Source organism: Rhea pennata, chromosome 11, assembly GCF_028389875.1.
Source record: "Rhea pennata isolate bPtePen1 chromosome 11, bPtePen1.pri, whole genome shotgun sequence".
NCBI classification, from domain to species: Eukaryota; Metazoa; Chordata; class Aves; order Rheiformes; family Rheidae; genus Rhea; species Rhea pennata.
In genome coordinates this window covers 12,127,481-12,145,117 of record NC_084673.1, presented here as the reverse complement: position 1 = coordinate 12,145,117, position 17,637 = coordinate 12,127,481, and the positions used below count along the sequence as shown (strand labels likewise).

General features: G+C 50.2%; 1 protein-coding gene across 2 annotated transcripts in view; it reads left to right on the top strand.

The window, feature by feature from the left end:
* The first annotated feature begins 9,125 nt into the window (after positions 1 to 9,125).
* Positions 9,126 to 17,637, top strand: part of GABRA3 (gamma-aminobutyric acid type A receptor subunit alpha3) — a 77,787-nt gene continuing 69,275 nt past the window's right edge. The window contains exon 1 of one of the 2 annotated variants that reach the window (XM_062584529.1): positions 9,126 to 9,162. The gene's annotated coding sequence lies outside the window, so the exon portion shown is untranslated. Of the gene's footprint in view, positions 9,163 to 13,100; positions 13,208 to 17,637 lie in introns of those variants that run through there. The other variant, XM_062584531.1, reaches the window with a different exon arrangement.

Sequence of the window (17,637 nt, the reverse complement as noted above, 5' to 3'; positions counted from 1 at the left end):
GCAGTGCTGCACCTCATTATCCTACAGTGCTGTGAGACGCTAGAATTCATATGACTCTTTGCAAGTTTCCAGAATGGCCCCTTTTCAAAGTAGACAGAAGTTTCTCTTTTGTTTTGGGGACAAAGCTTCCATAACACAGCTTCCTTCTGCTGTTAGTGTTACAACAAGAAACTTGGAAAGAACTGTATTCGTTTACTGGCTTTCCAAAACACTTTCTCCAATGGCAGTTGCCTAGGCTTTGAGTAAGGAAGCTGAGATAAGAAAGGGACTTCTTGGGGTTAAGCAGGCTTGAACATTCTTCTCCCCATCCTTCCTGGATGTCTTTTCCATTGCTGATGGGTGGTTCTGTTTTCTTCTCCCCTGACTTTAATTTCTTCTCATATGATTTTTCTATTCTCCATGTTACTGGCAGCTCATATTTCTGATCCCCTTAGCAATGAATGTGCTGCTCATTCCTTCTTCTAGATCAGTAATTGTGATATTTAAGACCAGGTCTAGTCTTGATATGTGCATTACCCCATTCTCTACACCTTCAGTCCTGGACACTTTCTAGTTTTCAGTTTATATTAATGTAAGCTGTAATATAATTGTAATAGCACATTGGTCCATGAGAGAAGGTGCCAGCCAATCTGATCAGAATGAGTTTCTTTTCCTGAACAAAACTATATTGGACCTGTGTAGACCCCCTGCTTTTGCATTTAAATAGATGACCTGCCATTAAACAGGAGTAGAAAATGCTGTAGCCATGCTGTCCTTTGTGCAGCTCCCAACACCTCAAATGGCTTCAGCTAGGAAACCCACAGGGTGAAGCCAGGTCTGTGGCTCCTGGCAAACCATGCAAGTCTGTGCTCTCTGCATAAACTGATTGTGGGCTTCTGGAATTTAGCAAAGCTGTTTTTCTCTGTTCCTAATTATCATCTCTCCATCTGCAAATTATCAGGTTTTCATCAAAATCTTGGGGTTTTTGTATTTGGAGAAATTTCTGCTTATAAAAGAAAATATTGTATTGAAAATCTCTGGTTGGAGACCTTTCAGATTTGCTCCAGAACATGTGCCCTCTTAAATACTGCCTCCATGTCTTCCCTGCAGACAAGGGAAGCTGTGTGGGGGTGGCATATCTAATGCTTCCCACTGATCACTTACTCTTTTGTATAAGAAATGTAACAAAGCAGCCTGATTAACTGAGATTGAAGGAATTAAGCCTGTGTTTGTGGAGATAATGATCAATGAGGTCTCTCTTAACACACTTGTTACTCTGGGTTTCCTTTGGTTGGCATATCAACAACTACACACTATAAATTACCTTGATGGATTCCCCCATACATCTGAATTTGAGAGATGAAGCACAGGACTATTTTAGTTAATATTCCAGTGTGTGATTTGCCAGGTTCTTTGCAGGCTTCTGTCTCAACTCATAATTTCTGCGCTTTACTTTCCATTCTGAAGCCTGGCCCTGGTTTTGGTGCCCCCTCTCTATGGAAACAGCACTGCAGGCAGTCCTTGAACTTGCCCCCAGCTTTTCTGTAGCTCTGTTTCTTGACCAAGAGTCCTTTCTGCTGGGATCCTCCATTAAATGGTGTGTGCCCATGATGCTTTGAAGAGGAAGCAAGGGCTGAGGGACAGCTGAGATAGATGCAGTTTAATTATTGACATAGTGCTCCTGGCAAGAGCTGGTAGGTTCCCCTGAGCTGGGGCTACCGGCATGGGTCCTGGAGAGCATTAGCTCAAGAGGTGTTCCCAGGTGTATGTGGGTCCACAGCAGAAATTTTGGTGCTTCCCGTTGCAGCCTTAGTGGTTAAGCGAGAGACTGCCTGCCTTGGACTAGAAAGCACTTGAGGATGTCATTTAGTCAGGCAAATTTCCCAGCTGACTGAGTATTCTTATTCCACTAATTACAAATCAAGAAGGTGATGTGCACAGCAGTTTCCAGACAAGAGGTACTTTCCTGCCTAAGGTTGGGCTGTCCAGGCTGAGAGGAGCAGAATGGATCCTGCTAACTTTGTTCCCACTGGATGCATAGGAGAGGGGAGAGGATAACAAAGTAAAGCAAAGCTTGCATGGGTAAATCCTGCATAGTTCACTGCTTGGATGCAGTAGCTGGTCCTTCTAACAGCCTAGATCTAGATCCAGACCTATCTCTAATGTGTATCACAACTGGGGGTGGGGAGTAATTCAGAGCTGGAACTTTGATTCAGACTGTCCTTTCCCTTGAAGTCCTCTGAATAGTCAAGGACTGGGAGGGGTTGGGTGAAATAAATGATTACCCTGAATGTTTGGTAGGGATTTGACCAAGTCAGTGCAGAACTGTTTAGTTCTGATACTTTCAGCTGGTGTGGGAAGGTGAAGGCTTAGGCAAAGGTGCTGTTGTGAAGTGGTGGGCAGCGGAAGGTGGGAGCAGCATCTATGTTTGGGGCATGGGGCTGAGCAGAAGTGGTTATCTTCTGTGGTCTAGTGCCCTCAGGGCTGCTCTAGGCCATGTGGGCTGGCCTGATCTCCAAGTACTACTACTCTGGAGCAGTTACTGCATCCCACTTCTTGTCTTATTTGTGCTTTGATTCCCTGGCTCAGTTTCCCTTGTGGCTTTGGGCCTGTCTGCTCCCTGAGACTCCACAGCCACTACCAGGCAGCCAACAGCAGCAGCATGACATCTGCCTGTTTCATTGCCCTGCAGCTCTTCCTCCTGTGCATAGCCACTCTGCTCTGCCATGCGCCTCCCATCAGCAAATGCACATCTCGCCTTTGTGCTCTCCCCTCTCCCCCACCTCCCCCCACACACAAAAAGAAAACCCCACCTCCTCCTGAAGCAGGCAGGCTCAGGGAGAACATAGCCTATTAGTGATGCAGTTGTACATGGCTTTGGAGCATCCTATTGCAACTACCAGGGAGGATCAGAGTGCTGCCTGCCCTGAGACCTGCAGCTTCAAGGTCAGTCTTTGGGTTTGGCAGGTTTGTAGAGGGGTCATGGTAAAGGGACATGAAGGGAACTGTGACCGACAGGACCCAGTTCTTGGAGCACACCAGGCTTATTTCAGCCTTGGTCAGCCCTATTTTGGTGGTTTTCAACATAGATGTGCACATGTGGCTGAAGGTGTTTCTGAAAATGGGCTTACAATCAATTGCAATGCAGTTAGGGGATGGAGGGTAACTGGTAAACCAGTCCTTAAGGAGATGTCCAGTCCTGACACTGGATGGTGTAAGTGCAGGAGAAGCTGTTTAAGTGACCAGGAGATGATCTTTGAGCATGCTTTGAACTGCCCCTTTTCTGGCCCTCTATCGTGCTCCAGGACAGGGCTTGCAAATGAGCCATTTCCATGCCATGCCTCCTTTCATTAACTGCTCTGCCCTGTGCTTGCCACATAGCTGCCTCCAGGAGCTGGAGACTGGAGTGCCCCATCTCCTACTTCCACTGCTCACCTCAATGTCATGAAGAGCTCTTATTACCTGACTCTCTGCTGTTTTGTTTCAGCTAATGAGACTCACTAAGTGTTAGGCAGTCTGCTGTCCCGCTGCCTCCCCTTGTCCTTGTGAAGTTTACCAAATGTGGCAAGATATCCTTTCAGGGACCATAGCACAGGTGATGTGGTGGCATTTAGAGCCCTTGTGAAAGTAGCATGTTCACTCCTGATTCAGCTGATGTCCTTAGGACACTTCTGCTCTCCTATTGGCAGGCCCTGGTTGCAACCATACTGTGTAGCTGGCTTTTGTGCTTGGAGAGGATCTTAAATTTGCTGTTTCCATGGAAGTACAGCCAGAAAAGCCCCTATGTTCTCCAAATCTGGTAGGTTCCTGAGTATACCAGAGTTCATGCTTTCCTGGGGATTTATTCCCCTGATAGCCTTCACAGTCATAGCTCAGCAGTGTCTTTGGGACAGGTGGCTGGCTGCTGCTTGGTGTCCAGCTACAAACTGAGCTCAGTGTATTGAGCTGTGATGAAACACCAGGTTTTCCTTTCCACTGACTGAAAACAGCATTTGGAGAAGGAGTGTGGTTTGTGTTTTTTATGAATTTGTTCCACTGGTAGCTTGTAGGTTTTTGGAATTCAAGATAGTGAACTAGCCCTGCTCATAAAGAGCTCTGGTATTTCTCTGTAGTTGGAGTTTGCTACTAGAGATGTGGACTGCCATGCTTTGTCACAGAAACAAGACTCCAGCTGTTTGCTCTGCCAAGATGTGCTGGGACACAGGAGCTCAGCAATGTCCTGTAAAAAGACTTTTAGCTCTTAGAGTTGTTTGAGTGCATACATATGCTGTGTGTATATAATTGGGGGATATTTTGCCATCCCAATAGCCACTCCTAGATTTCCTTGGGCATAGCTAAGCTATAGGTGAAACCCCAAATATATTGGAGTCCATTTCAAACAGTATGGATCATGTGATGCTATGTATAAACAGTGTTGAGCCCCAAATATTCCTTGGGATTATTCGTGCAGATCAGTACCTTTCAGGGAATGAAGAAAGGTGAGGAAAAATGATCTTTTGTACTAATGCATACTAGCCTTGAGGTGTGTTTTGTCATGGATTTGCTCTGCAATTTCAGTGAGCCCCTTGCCTCCTGTGCCTTAGCTACTCTCCTTCAACCCAGATCTGCAATCCCCTGATCATTACCAGGTAACGCATCCTTTCTTGCACACTTTTTCAGGCTTCTGCAGTAGTGAGGGTCACCTCTGTGTATCTGAGTTTGTGAAATTTAGCCCCAAATATTAAGAAGTCTTGAAATGTGCAGGGGAGTTCCTGCAATTGGCAGTATGGCTGCTATGGCAAAGCAGTGTGTATTATGGGCTGCAAAGTAAAAGCGCTCTCCATTTCTACCAAGTGTGTGGTTTAGGGCTGGAGAGTTTCAGCAATGAGCATGCATTTTCATGTGTTTGAGAGAAAAAAGCAATGTGTCCCAAAGCCCCTTCCCAGTGCCACCCCCCACACCCAAAACGTGCAAGTTGGTGTCAACCCGTTGGTTTACAGGTGAAGTGGGTCTCCAAAGGACAGTCCTGAGCAGAGAGTACTTTGAAGGGGAGCCTTGTCCTTGCTCTGTGCTAGGGGAAAGGTTGCTCTGAGGCCCCTTCTGGAAGCAAGGGGTTTTAGGTGTGTCTCTGTCCCCTCCCTGCAGGCTCTGAGGTCCTGTGATGGCCTGGGAGGGTTGGTTTGCCCTCGCTGCAGCCAGGGCGATGCTGCCGCCTGTCTCAGCCCCACAATGCGTGTGCTGGCCCTGCTCCGGCACTGACGGGCATCCCGCCGCCCCTGCGCACGGGGGGCCGGGAGCAGCAGGGCCCCTCGCTCCGGGCCAGGGTGGCGGTGCCTGCACCCTGTCTGACGCCAGGCCGCGGCTCCCTGCCCGAAGGAGGAAGAGTGCCGGACGGCGCGGGCAGCTCCACCTCCGCGGGGAAGCCAGCAGGTTTGGGGGCTGTTTCTCCGGGTTGCTGCTAGACTCCCCTGGAGCAGAGGTGGCCCCCGCGCAGGACGGGTCCGGTGGCCACGGGGCCCCTGGTGACAGAGGGTGAGGAGCCGCTCCGGCTCGGGCCGTGGCCGCGGGCAGGCGGCTGATTTATGGCCGCAGCAAGGTGGGGGTCTCTCCAAGTTACGCTGTAGGCGAGTTGCCATGGAGACGGGCTAATAAAGCACCAGGCAGCAGCCGTCTCCGCCGAGCCCCCGCGAGGCCGCCGGAGCAGCGGGCGGGTGGCACAGGCGGCTGGCGCGCTCCCCCCGCAGGGGTTGAGTTGCGTGCGGGAACGGGCCCCCGCTCTGCCCGTGCCGCGGCGGGCGCCTGCGAGCCAGGACCTCTGCCCGGGCGTGCTGCCCTCCCTCCGCTGCAGCCCCGGTGCCCGGGAGCCCCAGGCCCCGCTGGAGCGGGGGCAGCGCCTCGGGGGCCGCGCGGCACTGGGTGCATCGCCCTCGGCATGCTGCTGCTCCTGCCGCCCGGCCGCTTCGGCAGCGTCACGCTGCTGCCTCCCCAGGGTGCCGCGCGGGGTGGCATCAGCAGGGGCTGGCGTGGGCTGCTCTCCAAAGAGCCAGGCATGTCGGAGCAGTGCGGCATCTCCCGGAGCCATCGCTCCGGCTGGCACCTGTGGAAAGGAATATCCTGTCTAAATCTCTTGCTAGATGAGGAATTATTAAATTTACGGTCCCATCCTGTTCAAGGGTACCTGCAGCATGACCCCAAAATGAAGCTTGCTTGTACTCTGGCTGCCTGAGCAGGGTGGTGGGAGGGAGAGGCATAGCTAATTACTAGCAAGACATTCCTGGGCTGCTGTACTTCCATTTTGAGAGATTACCCTTTGGTTGTAGGGTGACAGCCTTAAAGCTAAGCCTTGGTCATCATTAAGAAGTGTTCTGCCTCAAAGCCATCTCCCCCTGGCATGTGCCAGAGTTCAGGTGGGTGTTCCAGTAAGTAAAGGAGGGGGAGGGAGGAAGCAGGATGGGAGGTTACATATTTTAAGAAATAAAAAGCCTTATGCCAGAGGAATGCATTAAAAGATAATTTCTTACAGGTTTCGTGAGATGTTTTTATGCCTCCTAAACTGATGGATGTATCCAAAGGGACTGTCGCACTTGTGGAGGGTTACCTTTCCCTCCAGAGAAGGTAGAGATCAAGACAATTACAGCTAGCTTTTGCTAGCTATCAGTAACACATCCTCCCCTCTGAAAAGGTTGCTCGAAAGCTGGACTTCCTGAGGTAGATAATGCCTCTATCCCTGGCCAGAGTTTCTCTCCACTGACTGCATCCCCTCTTGTTAGCAGCCAGGCTGTACTACTGCTGAATAGTCCTTGTGCTTTTATTGACTGTGTCATGGTAAAGCACCCAGACACCAGGAATATTTGCCTCCCTTAAAAGTCAGTTGGCTTTTTCTGCTCACTAGGGCAAGGGAAGATCTCTCAGACACTGTCCTCCTGGTGCTGGCATAGTACCCAAGTCTCCCTTGCTGCTCTTGCAGTACTATCTGGCAGAGGGAGCCAGACAACCTTCAGTGTTGTGGCCAAACCGAAAGGGGCAGAGCTCAAGTGAAGCTTCAGAGTCTGCTGGGGCAGCCTCTGCAATCTAGGAGGGAAGATGACTGGGATTTGGCTGGCAGGAATTTTGGCTATTACTCTTTGGCTAGCTAGAAGCAGGCCTTGCTATGAGGCACAAGCACCTGCTTTGCCAGAGGTCTGAGTGCTCTGATGTGACCTGGTGGATCCAGTGCATCTGGAGGGGTGGCACAGAGGAAGGAGGCTGCAGTGTGCACATCCACTTACCTCATCTGCATCTAGGGATCTTGGAGGTTTTGCATCTCTGTGCATGGTCATCTTGATGATATCTGATAGAGTGCTACTTCCCACAAGAAAAGCAGTGGACCAAAGCTGGGGGTTTTAGCAGAGTGAGTGACTGCCCTGGGACTCCCTCTGAGCTCTCCACTATTCCTTTCCTACTGCCCTCATGCTCACTAAGTATATATCAGGAAAGGAAGGACAGGTGCCTTCAAAGAAACTTAGAAACAAGCAGAAATTCAGTGTGAATAAATACGGCCAACTTGCAGTGCTTGTCAGGCCTTTTCTGGCTGACCCTGCTTTGAGTAGGAGGTTGGACTAACTATCTCCTGAGATCCTCTTCCAGCCCCTGGATTTTCCTAAGATCATATGATTTTACTACTGCCATCCTCTGGGTGTTTCAGCTTCTTCGGCTAGGGCTGGATGCAGTGGTGAGGGCTGGAGAAACTCATCTCAACCACTTATGGTTTGTGATAGCCAGAAGGCACCTGTAATGAGACTCGAGCCTTGTAACAACATTGGAGATTCTCCCTTCTCTGATCCAAGAGCTTGTTGGATTTGATTATGGTGGCACTGTGTTGGTCCAAGCTTAGTCCTTGCTGGTAATGTTGGTCTTGATCTGTGTGGTGAGACTCATCAGCTCTTGCCTGTGGCCTCTATCTAGTAGAGGAAAGCAGAACTTCCCTGGTGTTTGAACAGCTGCTAACAGGAAGTAATTCTGGATACGTGGATTAGCAAAGGCCATGCTGGGAACATAAACCATTGAAATTTTGCTTTGAAAGAGATCCTGTTTTCTACTGTCCAGGAACAAGTAATGATGAATATTCCTGTCTCATAACAGCTGGGATGATGTAGATCCACAGGGATAAGGTGGGGCAGTCACTACTTTAACCTTCTCCTAGAAGCAAGAACTGGCTCATGTTTCAGATACCAAAAGGGAGAGAACGAATAGTTGGACTAGATTTAACCTTCTTGTCTCTCTCCTTCAGACCCCCTGAAGTGTGCCTGCATGCTATTTTTAAGTACTCAAAAGCAAGGGTGTTTTAGAGGTATTTTTGAGATGGTCAGAGGTGGTTGGAATTATGGTCCTTTTATCCCAGCTCCTCAGTTATGGAGGAACAATATGTAGTGTGGAGTCACAGCTGCGGCTGAGTCTCACAGTGCATGTTTCGCAAGGAGAGCTCTGCAGGGACAGTATATTTTGTGTGCCTTGCTGTCAGCTTTTGTCTTCCCAGCTCACCACCGCTCTGCCTTGGCAAAACCTTCCCAGCCCAGACAGCTCTAGCCAGCACGGCTTGTATTACCTTTCCTTTGGGATCCCCACACTGCCATGCTGAACGGTCCTTATTTTCGCTGCCTATCCCTTGCTATGTGTTAACCTCTCTTCCTCCTCCCTCCTCCTGCATCTTTCTGTGTGCTGTTTTATTGCAACACAGACCTCGGCAATCGCAAGTTACGGGCCAAACTTTGCAGCCCGGTCTTTGGCCAGACCGTGCAGCCCGCTCCGCAGCGAGGTCTCCTGGCTGGCCCGGGGTGCAGCGCTGCTTTTGGAGCAAGGCAGCCCCCGACTGAGCCCCTGCGTCTCGGGGAGCTTCCCCCTGCAACAGGTAGATGTCGGGAGCCGCCGCGGCCGCGTCGTGCTCGGGCCGGCGGCGGCAGCGCCCCGCGCCCGCAGCCCGCGCTGCGGGGAGGCAGCTCCGCACAAGGCGGGCGGTTAAACCCTCCTCCGGAGCGCGGGGCGGGGGGGAGGAGGAGGAGGGAGGAGGAAGGCGGGGGGAAGCTGCTCCCCTCCCTCACTCCGCGCCGCGGCCGGAGGAGCGCGCAGGCGGCGGCTGGCAGCCCGGCCCGGCGGCGGGCTCGGGGCGCGCAGCCCCCGGTGCGGAGCGGAGCGCGCAGCCCCGCGGCCGCCCCCGCTGGGGCAGCGGTGAGTGAGCGCGGGGCGCGGCGGGCGCGGGTTCGAGTCCCTCCTCCCCCCGGGCGCTCCCCGGCTGCGGCGCGGGGAGGGGGAGCGGCGCGAGTTGCGGGAACGGCCCCGGCGGGGTGGGCAATGGGGGCTGCGAGGGGCCGTGCGGACCCCCGGCGGGCATCAGGCTGCCGGGGGCTGCCGCCCTCGGCTCGGCTATTGTCTGCGGGGCGGGGAACAATAGGGGGGCGTGGGGCCACCGCCGCCCGGGCGCGCGCGGGGGCTCTCCCGCTTGCACCCCCAGCGGGCCCCCACCTGCAGGGGCGGCCGCGCTGCCGAGCCCCTGCGCCGGGGCACAGCGGGCTGCCCCAGTGCCAGGGTCCCCCCGCTGGGAAGGGGGCAGCCCCCAGGGCAGGCGCCCGGGCAGCCCTGGAGGTTACCTGGTCTCGCAGCCTGTGCGATGGTGGCAGGAGGCTAAGGAACAGGAAGAGGTGTAAGAGGCTGTGATGGAAAATACCTGGACAAGAGTGATTGCTGACCCCAGTTCCTAGAGCAGGATTACAAATATAGGAGAAAGGTTTAGAGGGGAGAGCAGTGTAGTAAAGCAAAGTCGTATTTCCCCCCTGAATCCTGCAGCCAGGCCTGATACTGAGTTGGGAGGGAACCCCCCATTTCCTTTCCCTCCCAAAGGGCTTTTCCAGAGCTACAAGCTCTGAAGCTGGGAAGAGAGGAAGGAGAAAAGGGCTCCAGATGCTCCCCCTCCCTGGAGTTACTAGGACTATGATATGGATCTTTTAAAAGAAGTAGGATAATGCAATTAAGCATTAGATAGTCCCTACTGCAATATTTATCCATTGTTCCTTGTTCTGTCTTCTGCCAGAGCAGTTCTTGTCTGGACGATAGAAGTATAATTGAACAAATAGTTCATTTCCATGGCCAGTTGCATTCTTAGTCTCTCCTCTGAATCTGCTGGCTGGCTGCAAATGCAGCAGCATCCTCAGGCAGAAACAGGGACCCTCTGGTGAGACTTCTGTTCTCATGGGCCAGCTGGCAGGAGCAGCTCTGAGTCACTGCTCTCCTCAGTCATCTTTATAGTGGCGAAAGAGCAGGCTTGTTCCCTAACCTCTGGGTCATCTTATTTCCATATGGGGAGTATGAAGAAGAAATATAACAGGTGGTAAGGCAGATCCAGCCCACAACTAGATGCTAGGTGTGGTTCAGGCTAGTTCTCTCTGTTATTCTCCAGGGTAAAGACAAAGTTAAGGGACGAATAATGGATCTTGGACTGTTTTGAGGTGATGCAGCTATTGTGGCAGAGTTTGTTTGCTTGCCTGCCCTTCCAGCTGTCCCTGTGGTGTTTGGGTCCCTTCAACATGCATGCACAGCCATGCATAGAGGCAGGAGAGTGCGAGCCCTACACCCCTGCTTTTTTCCAAGAGAAATTGGAGCAGCTGGAGGGATAGTGACTGCACCTGGGTCCTGCCACATATGCTTCCCTGGAGGCTGCATCCTTTCCCCAGAATCTGTTCTGGGTTCGTAGTGCACAAGGAGCTCGGTGCGTGGGTATGCACAGATGCATTCTCTGCACTGCTGTGAGACCAGCTCAGTGCTGGGAGATTGCTGCCTTTGTTTCTGGAGGGTGGTGGGGTTTTTTGTAAGTCTGCATCATGCAGCTTTCCTCTTTCTGTTCCTTCTCTTTTTTTCCTCTTTTTTCTGTAGGTTGCCACCTGTCCCATTTCCCATTCACCTTCTCCTTCCTCTTTTCCTGCTTAATCCGTTCTTTTTCTCCAGTTTCTTGTTCTCTAAGAGGACCTTATCCTCCTCAGTTTTCTCTCTCTCAGCACTAGAGAAGCCCAGCCCCTCGCATCTCAGTAGGAGTATTCCTGCCAACTGTTTACAAAAAGTAGCACAATACCCAGGCTGAATGCTAACGTAATTACATACCCAGCCGGAGAGTGTAGTAAATAATACTGCCTTTCAAGCTTTTGCCCAGTGGTGAGTCTTTTGCCTTCTCCTTCGCCCCTGGGCTAAATGTATTATACTTGGCTTGCATTTGCTTACGTTCAGGAAACACTAAGTTAGCACAGTCAGTGCACATATACATGGTATCAAAGTGAACATACATATGGTGTCATTCTTCAGTGTATGTACTGTGCATACATGCATTGCACGTCTGAATACGCATCGTACATTACTGTTCTTGTTCTGGCTTTAATAATAGTGCTTTGGAAACACAAGGTCTGGGAAGGAATTACTGTTGAATTGTAGATATTGTTCCGTCAGCAAAGGAAACATAGCTATGGGGGTGAAGGTCAAGAGCATCAAAAAAATGTGCAGGGCTGGCTAGCTGAATTCGCATGGTCAGGGTGCTAGATAGATTTCCAGGGCTTTGCGTATGCCCAAATTGTGATTGCAGACTGTGAGTATTGCCAGCACTGTTGTATTTCCAGTTGTGCTTGTGAGCTTGAGTCTGTCTGCAGTTGCTTTGATTGTGAGTCAGTCTGTCTGCAGTTGCCGTAGCTGTGAATCAGTGTCTGCCTGTAATTATGTGGGTGAATCAGTGTTGGCTTGTTACACTTGTGAGTGCAAACGGTTTCCTGTAGCAGGTGTGGGTGTGAATCACTCTCCACAGTCCCTCTGGATGTGTTTTCAAGTAGAGAGATGCAATACTGGGACTAGTTTTGTTTTGATGAGAGAAACTGTCAAGAAGCTTCTCACTTTGAAAAATTAAGCTTGTTTTGAGTTGGGCACAGAGCTTGTTTAACTCTATCACCAGCCTCCTGCAGAAGAGATCTAGTTTAAGCTTGCTTACAAGGTATCTATGTTGCTTTGGATCTTTAGTTTATTTTGTTTGTACCTTCAGTTTTGAGTGTCCTCTTCTCCTGGCATCTCTTACAGAGCTGCAGACAAGGCATTCGGTAGCGGTCACATGGGCCTTGTACCTTATTTGTGTGGCAGATCATTGGGACGGTTGTTTATGGCTTGTGCAGTGTGTTTTGGGGGAGTAGTCAATGTGCCTCTTGGATAGGAAAGCACAAATGTTTTTGTGATAGTGAGTTGAAAAGAAGACTCTGGTTCTTCTGCCATGTGCCCTGTGCTGTGAGCTGGTGCTGCTTCTGTATGCAGACAGTAAACAGCAAGTTTGATCCTGGTAGATAGAGGTACTGCCGCCTGATTCTCATCCTCCAATTCTCATAAATTCAGTTGTAGCTTGGACCTGCAAAGATGCATCTATGCAGCACAAGGCAGTGCTAAACAGAGAGCCCAGTCTGAGACAGCAGAGCGTCTCGGATGGTGGAAGCAGAGCGCTCCCCTCAGCTCAGGCAGCAAACCAAGCTTTCCCCCTGCACTCGCTGGTACTGGCAGTGTTGCTACGCTAGTGTGGTTGGATCATAGCCAGTGCACACTCCAGCCCGTGTGTCTCTGCACTGTGTCATGCAGTGTACGTGTGCATCCCAGGGAATCTTAGAGCAAAGGGCAGGGAAGAACAAGCAGGATGAGGGCCCTGTGAAACACCCGAAGTGCCTTATTCTGCCGTTCCCAGGCTTCCAGACAAACCAGGTCTGCTCATTGCTCACCTCTTCCCCTAAATAAAAGGATAGCTTTGGTCCAAGTGACAGCCCTTGCTAGCTGAAATTGAGAACTGAAGCAAAACCTTCCCAAAGGGGAGAGAATGCAGCATGTCCATCTTCTGTGTTTATTGCTGCTGCAGCATTGAGCGCTTGCTGACTGCCCATCTCTGCAGAGAGCTTGGAGCTTTACCCAGAAAGGGGGCTGGAAGAGGCATAGCTGTGATCACTGCAAGGCTAGTGTTTCCGCAGAGGATCGTGGTGATGAGCACAGTATCCTATAAAGGTGTTGCAGGTTGGATGATTTTGGAGTCCTTGTGAGATATTGGAGAACCTATCTTAAAGCCTGGGACTTTTTTTTTTGCAGAGGCTCCAGTGCAATGAGGAAGGGCTTTAAGGGGCTGTTTGTGCTGCACAAATGCACCTGACCTACAGGATGAGTATGCAGGTGCTGTGAAGTCACCCAGCGAGCTCTGCTTGGATGTGCCAGCACAAAGGTGGGTGGATGTGCCTCTGGATCTGCCTCCCTTCCCTATGTGGAAGTGCTTGTATCTGGGGCTCTGTCTGAGCTGTATCTGAGGCTGCCTGTATTCCAAGTCTGTTTCCAGCTAGCATCCCAGCATCTAATTTTTCTCTGGACAGCCCTCCCCAGAGATACCTGATTCAGCAATGACGCAGAGCACCTGCGGGCCCAGGGCCTGTGATGTTATGGGAGCTGTAGGTACTTGGCACTCCTACAGCTGAGGCTGCTTCCATTGGTGCTTGGCACCTGGGCACACTGGCCTGATCGTGCTGCATATACACAGCATTGCTGGTGCAGTAACAGGGGCAGATGTGTCCTCTGGGCTGTTGCTTCATGAATGCCACCTGCACGATGGGGCCATAACAGAGTGAATCAGATTGTTCCCTTGGCCACATATTTTTTCAAAGGGGCAATAGCTAGGGAGACACGCAAACGTAACTCCCTCACAAATGCCCACATATGCCCAAGTGTCTCTGTGGACCTCTATCTCTTTGTTCCCTTTCCATTGCTTGCAGTCTCTATTTCTCTGGGCTGATCTCCCAGGTTTTTGCAAGCTGTACCTTTCAGTCTCCACCTCCAGAGCTCTATCTGTCTTTCCCTTGTCAGCAGTGAGCCTGGGCTAATCACTCTTTCCTAGGAAGGCATTTCAGAATATTTAATAGCTTCTGGAATAAGGGTTTCTGGAAAGATCAAGCCCACTATACAAAATGAGGATATACCCAATGTTCATATAGTGAATAGGGGACCTTGCTGGTCTAAAAGGTACAAGCACCTTTACAGTTCCCAAGCCTTCATAGGAACAGGGATTGGAGTGCATTTCTGCCTGGGGGAGGGGAGAAAGAGGCTTTTCCAGTTTTCATTCCAAAGCTGCATCTCAAGCTGGAAAGCTGTATCTCTTGGAAGTGTTGCTTTGCTCTGATGCTTCAGAGATTAGACAGATTGCATGTGCTGGAGAGGAGTGGGTATGTTTATGATGCCTTTAGGTATCTGATTATAAAGAGACTTGCCAAAATCCAGACTGCACTGAATTGTAAACTTCAACTATTGCTGAATTCCAGCTGCAAAGTGTTAGCAGGGCTCCTTAGAAAAATTGCATCTGATTCAGCTGTGGAGTTTACCAGAAACTGCAGAATTAGTGATGAATGCATGTGCTAACTGTGCCGTTAAGAAACGAGCAACGGGCAGATGGAGGAATTGTGGAGCTGCTCAGAATGCATGTTTCTTGCATAGGCATAGAAGGGACCCAGAAGTTATAGGGTGATGCTCTTCAACTTGTGTGAAAGAGGAGTCAGTCTAGGGAACTGTACTAATGTTATCTGGTACAGAAATCTTAATCCTTGCATTCTGCTTTTTTCTTCACAGTTTCCTTTCAGTCAGGGCCTAATAAGATATTTGAGGGTCTTTTCCTTTCTTGGGATGGTTACCATCAATTAACACTCCTAAACTCTTGCACTGTTACATGCAGTTATAAATACACATTCCTTGCATCTTTCTTTCCCTCAGAGGATCAGGGATCCCTGCAGGTCTTTCAGATAAAGATATTGACTGTTTTGGAGCCTTCCTGTATGGACAACTGATGGCCAAATAGCATTTTGCTTAAGCATCTCTTGCCAGGGCAGTGCCAGTTCAGGCTGGAGAGGCCCCAGCATTGCTTTTCCCACAGGCAGACTTCTAGGTGTTTGTTTCCTGCCCGTGCTGGAGAGGTCCTGGCTGAGTGCTGAGGGACTCGTGACTGCCTTGTCCACCTCCAGTGGTGGCTGCTTTGAGGCAGGGCCTCTCTGAGAGTGACTCTTGTGCTGAAATCTGGGGAGCACAGTTACTAGTCTGCTGAAACCAGACCAGACATTAACACACAGCCAGTCCAGAAGCCTTGCCACTACTGAGGCTGTGCAGGCAGTAACTATTAGGCTTAGAGCATTTGAACCAGCTGAGGTTTTGTGTGGCCTTGCTGTTGGCAGAGGGAGCCCCAGAAATGGGGAGAGGGGGTGGTGGGAGCTGTTATGCCGTGGCGATCATACGAGCCTTTGGCTAAGCTGCTCATGCATGGGGAGATTTGAAAGTTTCCCCTGAACCATTTGAAAGATAAACACCTTATCTGCCAACACTTCCTTGTGCCCTCCAGAGTGTGCTCTAGGTGACCTTGCTTGAGCAGCAGGGTTGGACTAGATCTCCAGAGGTCCCTTCCAACCTCAACCATTCTACGAATCTGTGATTTTTGTATCTGGGTGCGAGGGTGTTCTGCGGCTGCACTGGAAGGGTGGCTGGTCCTATGAAGACTGCTCCAGGCAGCAGACTGGCTGCAGCTCTTCCAGCACTGCCAGGCTAGATCCTGCTCACGGTCACAAGACTGCCAGTCTTCACTGCTTTAGCAGTTATTAAAGCCCCTGCATTAATCATAAATGTCAACTGTGATCCTCAGGACTGGGTCTGCTTCTCGGTCCGTCTCCGCCTTTAAGTGTAAGAGAACAGAAGAGCGAGGAAGATTAATGCAGCACAACCTCTTCTCTCTGGTTCCTCTGGTAAAAAATACAAAACAAGAACCACAGGAAGGAGGCACAAAACAGTGCTGGGCTGTGGGCTGTTTTTTTTTTTTTTTTTTTTTTAATGCCATGCAGTTCTTCCTGAGTCTGCAAGAACAGCTTTCTCCTAATGAACCATCCACCCACGTAGTCTCGTGCCCTACCTTGCTGGCATCCTCTGTGCCAGAAAATGGAGCTGTGGCTGGCAAACTAGCCCCTGATGGCAGCCACTTTTTTCCCAGGGCAGGTGTACAGAACTGGTTCTGATGTTTGACATGACTTATACACTTATTTAATTTTACTCAGGCAGCCCTGTTATCCTTGGCTTGCACCTTTCTCAGCAAGACTGTGCAAATGCCAGATCAACCGTTCTCTCTGTAATAATGAATGAAGGCAGCACGAATGAGGTTTGGTGAGACCATGATTGCTGTGAGTTTCTCAGTACAAACAGGCAGGTGAAACCAGGGAAGTGGCAAGCAACTCCTGTGTATGTTACTGTTCCTAGCTCTAACTTGGAATTAGCCTGCTGCCTCGTTTTCTGGTCTTCCTTTTGTGTTAGCTCCTCAGTCCCACTGTTGTCTCAGTCTTAAATCTGTGAAAGAGGATCAAAGACATCCCAGAGGACAGAAGAGCTTCTGCAGAGCCAGGAAGCACCTGCTGCGGAATGGGAGGGTCCTGGTTTGTGTGCGTATCGCCAGTCAAAAACTGCTCTCGGCTCAGATTCTGCCCAAACAAATTTTTGAAATCAACAGTTGAATGGGAAAGTTGATTGCAATGAAACTTTTCAATGGGGAGAAGGAGAGGAAAGACAGCAGTGTTTTTTGCTTTTGACTAGTGCTTGAAATTGCATTAGAAAAAAATATTTTAATTAAATCATATTGTACATTATGCAAGTTAAAGTGAATTGAAAGGATAAAGTTGAAAGGAAATCTGTTGAGGGAGCTGCTAATTGAAGGCGTTTTGAATTTGCCTTGCAAGACATCAACATTTTAGTTCTCCTTGCTCTGATTTGGAATGAGTCTCCCCTAACTGTTGGAGTTTCCCACTGAGCAGATGTTCAGTTCCTAATTTGTGCCTTATCAGCAAATACTTTGGTTTTGAAGACTGTTTCCCTCCTCAGCTGGAGGAGCTAGCAAAGCCTTGGTGAGTCAGGGCTTGCCTCTCCCCGCAGTGTAGATATACACATGCCCAGATGCTTCTGCAGCCGCTGTTAGGAGTTTTCTCCTTTGGTGGTGCGAGGACTGCGCTTCCTTAGGTAACATCCTGATTAAATAAGCCCCCAAATCCCCCAATAAATGCTCACACACATTCAATTAATCCAGGCACTGATATTTGCTGAGGCTTTAAGTGAGTAATAGAGAGGAAAATAAAGGCAACGTACACCTCTGAAATATGTTCTATGCAAAGGCAACACTAGGGTGCAACACAGTTTTTCCTGTGCCTGCCGCTAGTGAATAACTTGCCAGAAAAAAAAGCCTGGGTTGAGTGAGAAAGAGCTTGCGGTGTCTGGATTTTATTTTCTGCCTGCATGGCAGCTGACATATGTCCTCTTAGAGCCGTACTGAGCTGACAGCAGGGATTATGCACCACATCCAGGAGAACTGTAGGGCCAGAGCATTGCAGGGCGACCGTGGGGCAGCTAAATGCAGAATTGCAATGTAACACTCAGGATTTGGGTGATGCAGGAAAGCTGGTCAATGGATGATCAGGTTTAGGAGACTGGGAAGATGCTTCTGGTTCCCTTTGCTGTGGCCAGCATGAGTAATGCATTAAGTGTCTGCTGGCACTGTGGGTTCGGCGTGGATCGCTGTTTAGCCCAGAATGCATCTGAGGCGCAGAGCTGCCCGGCTGGTGAGACGGCTCTGTGTCCCTGCGAGGGCTGTAG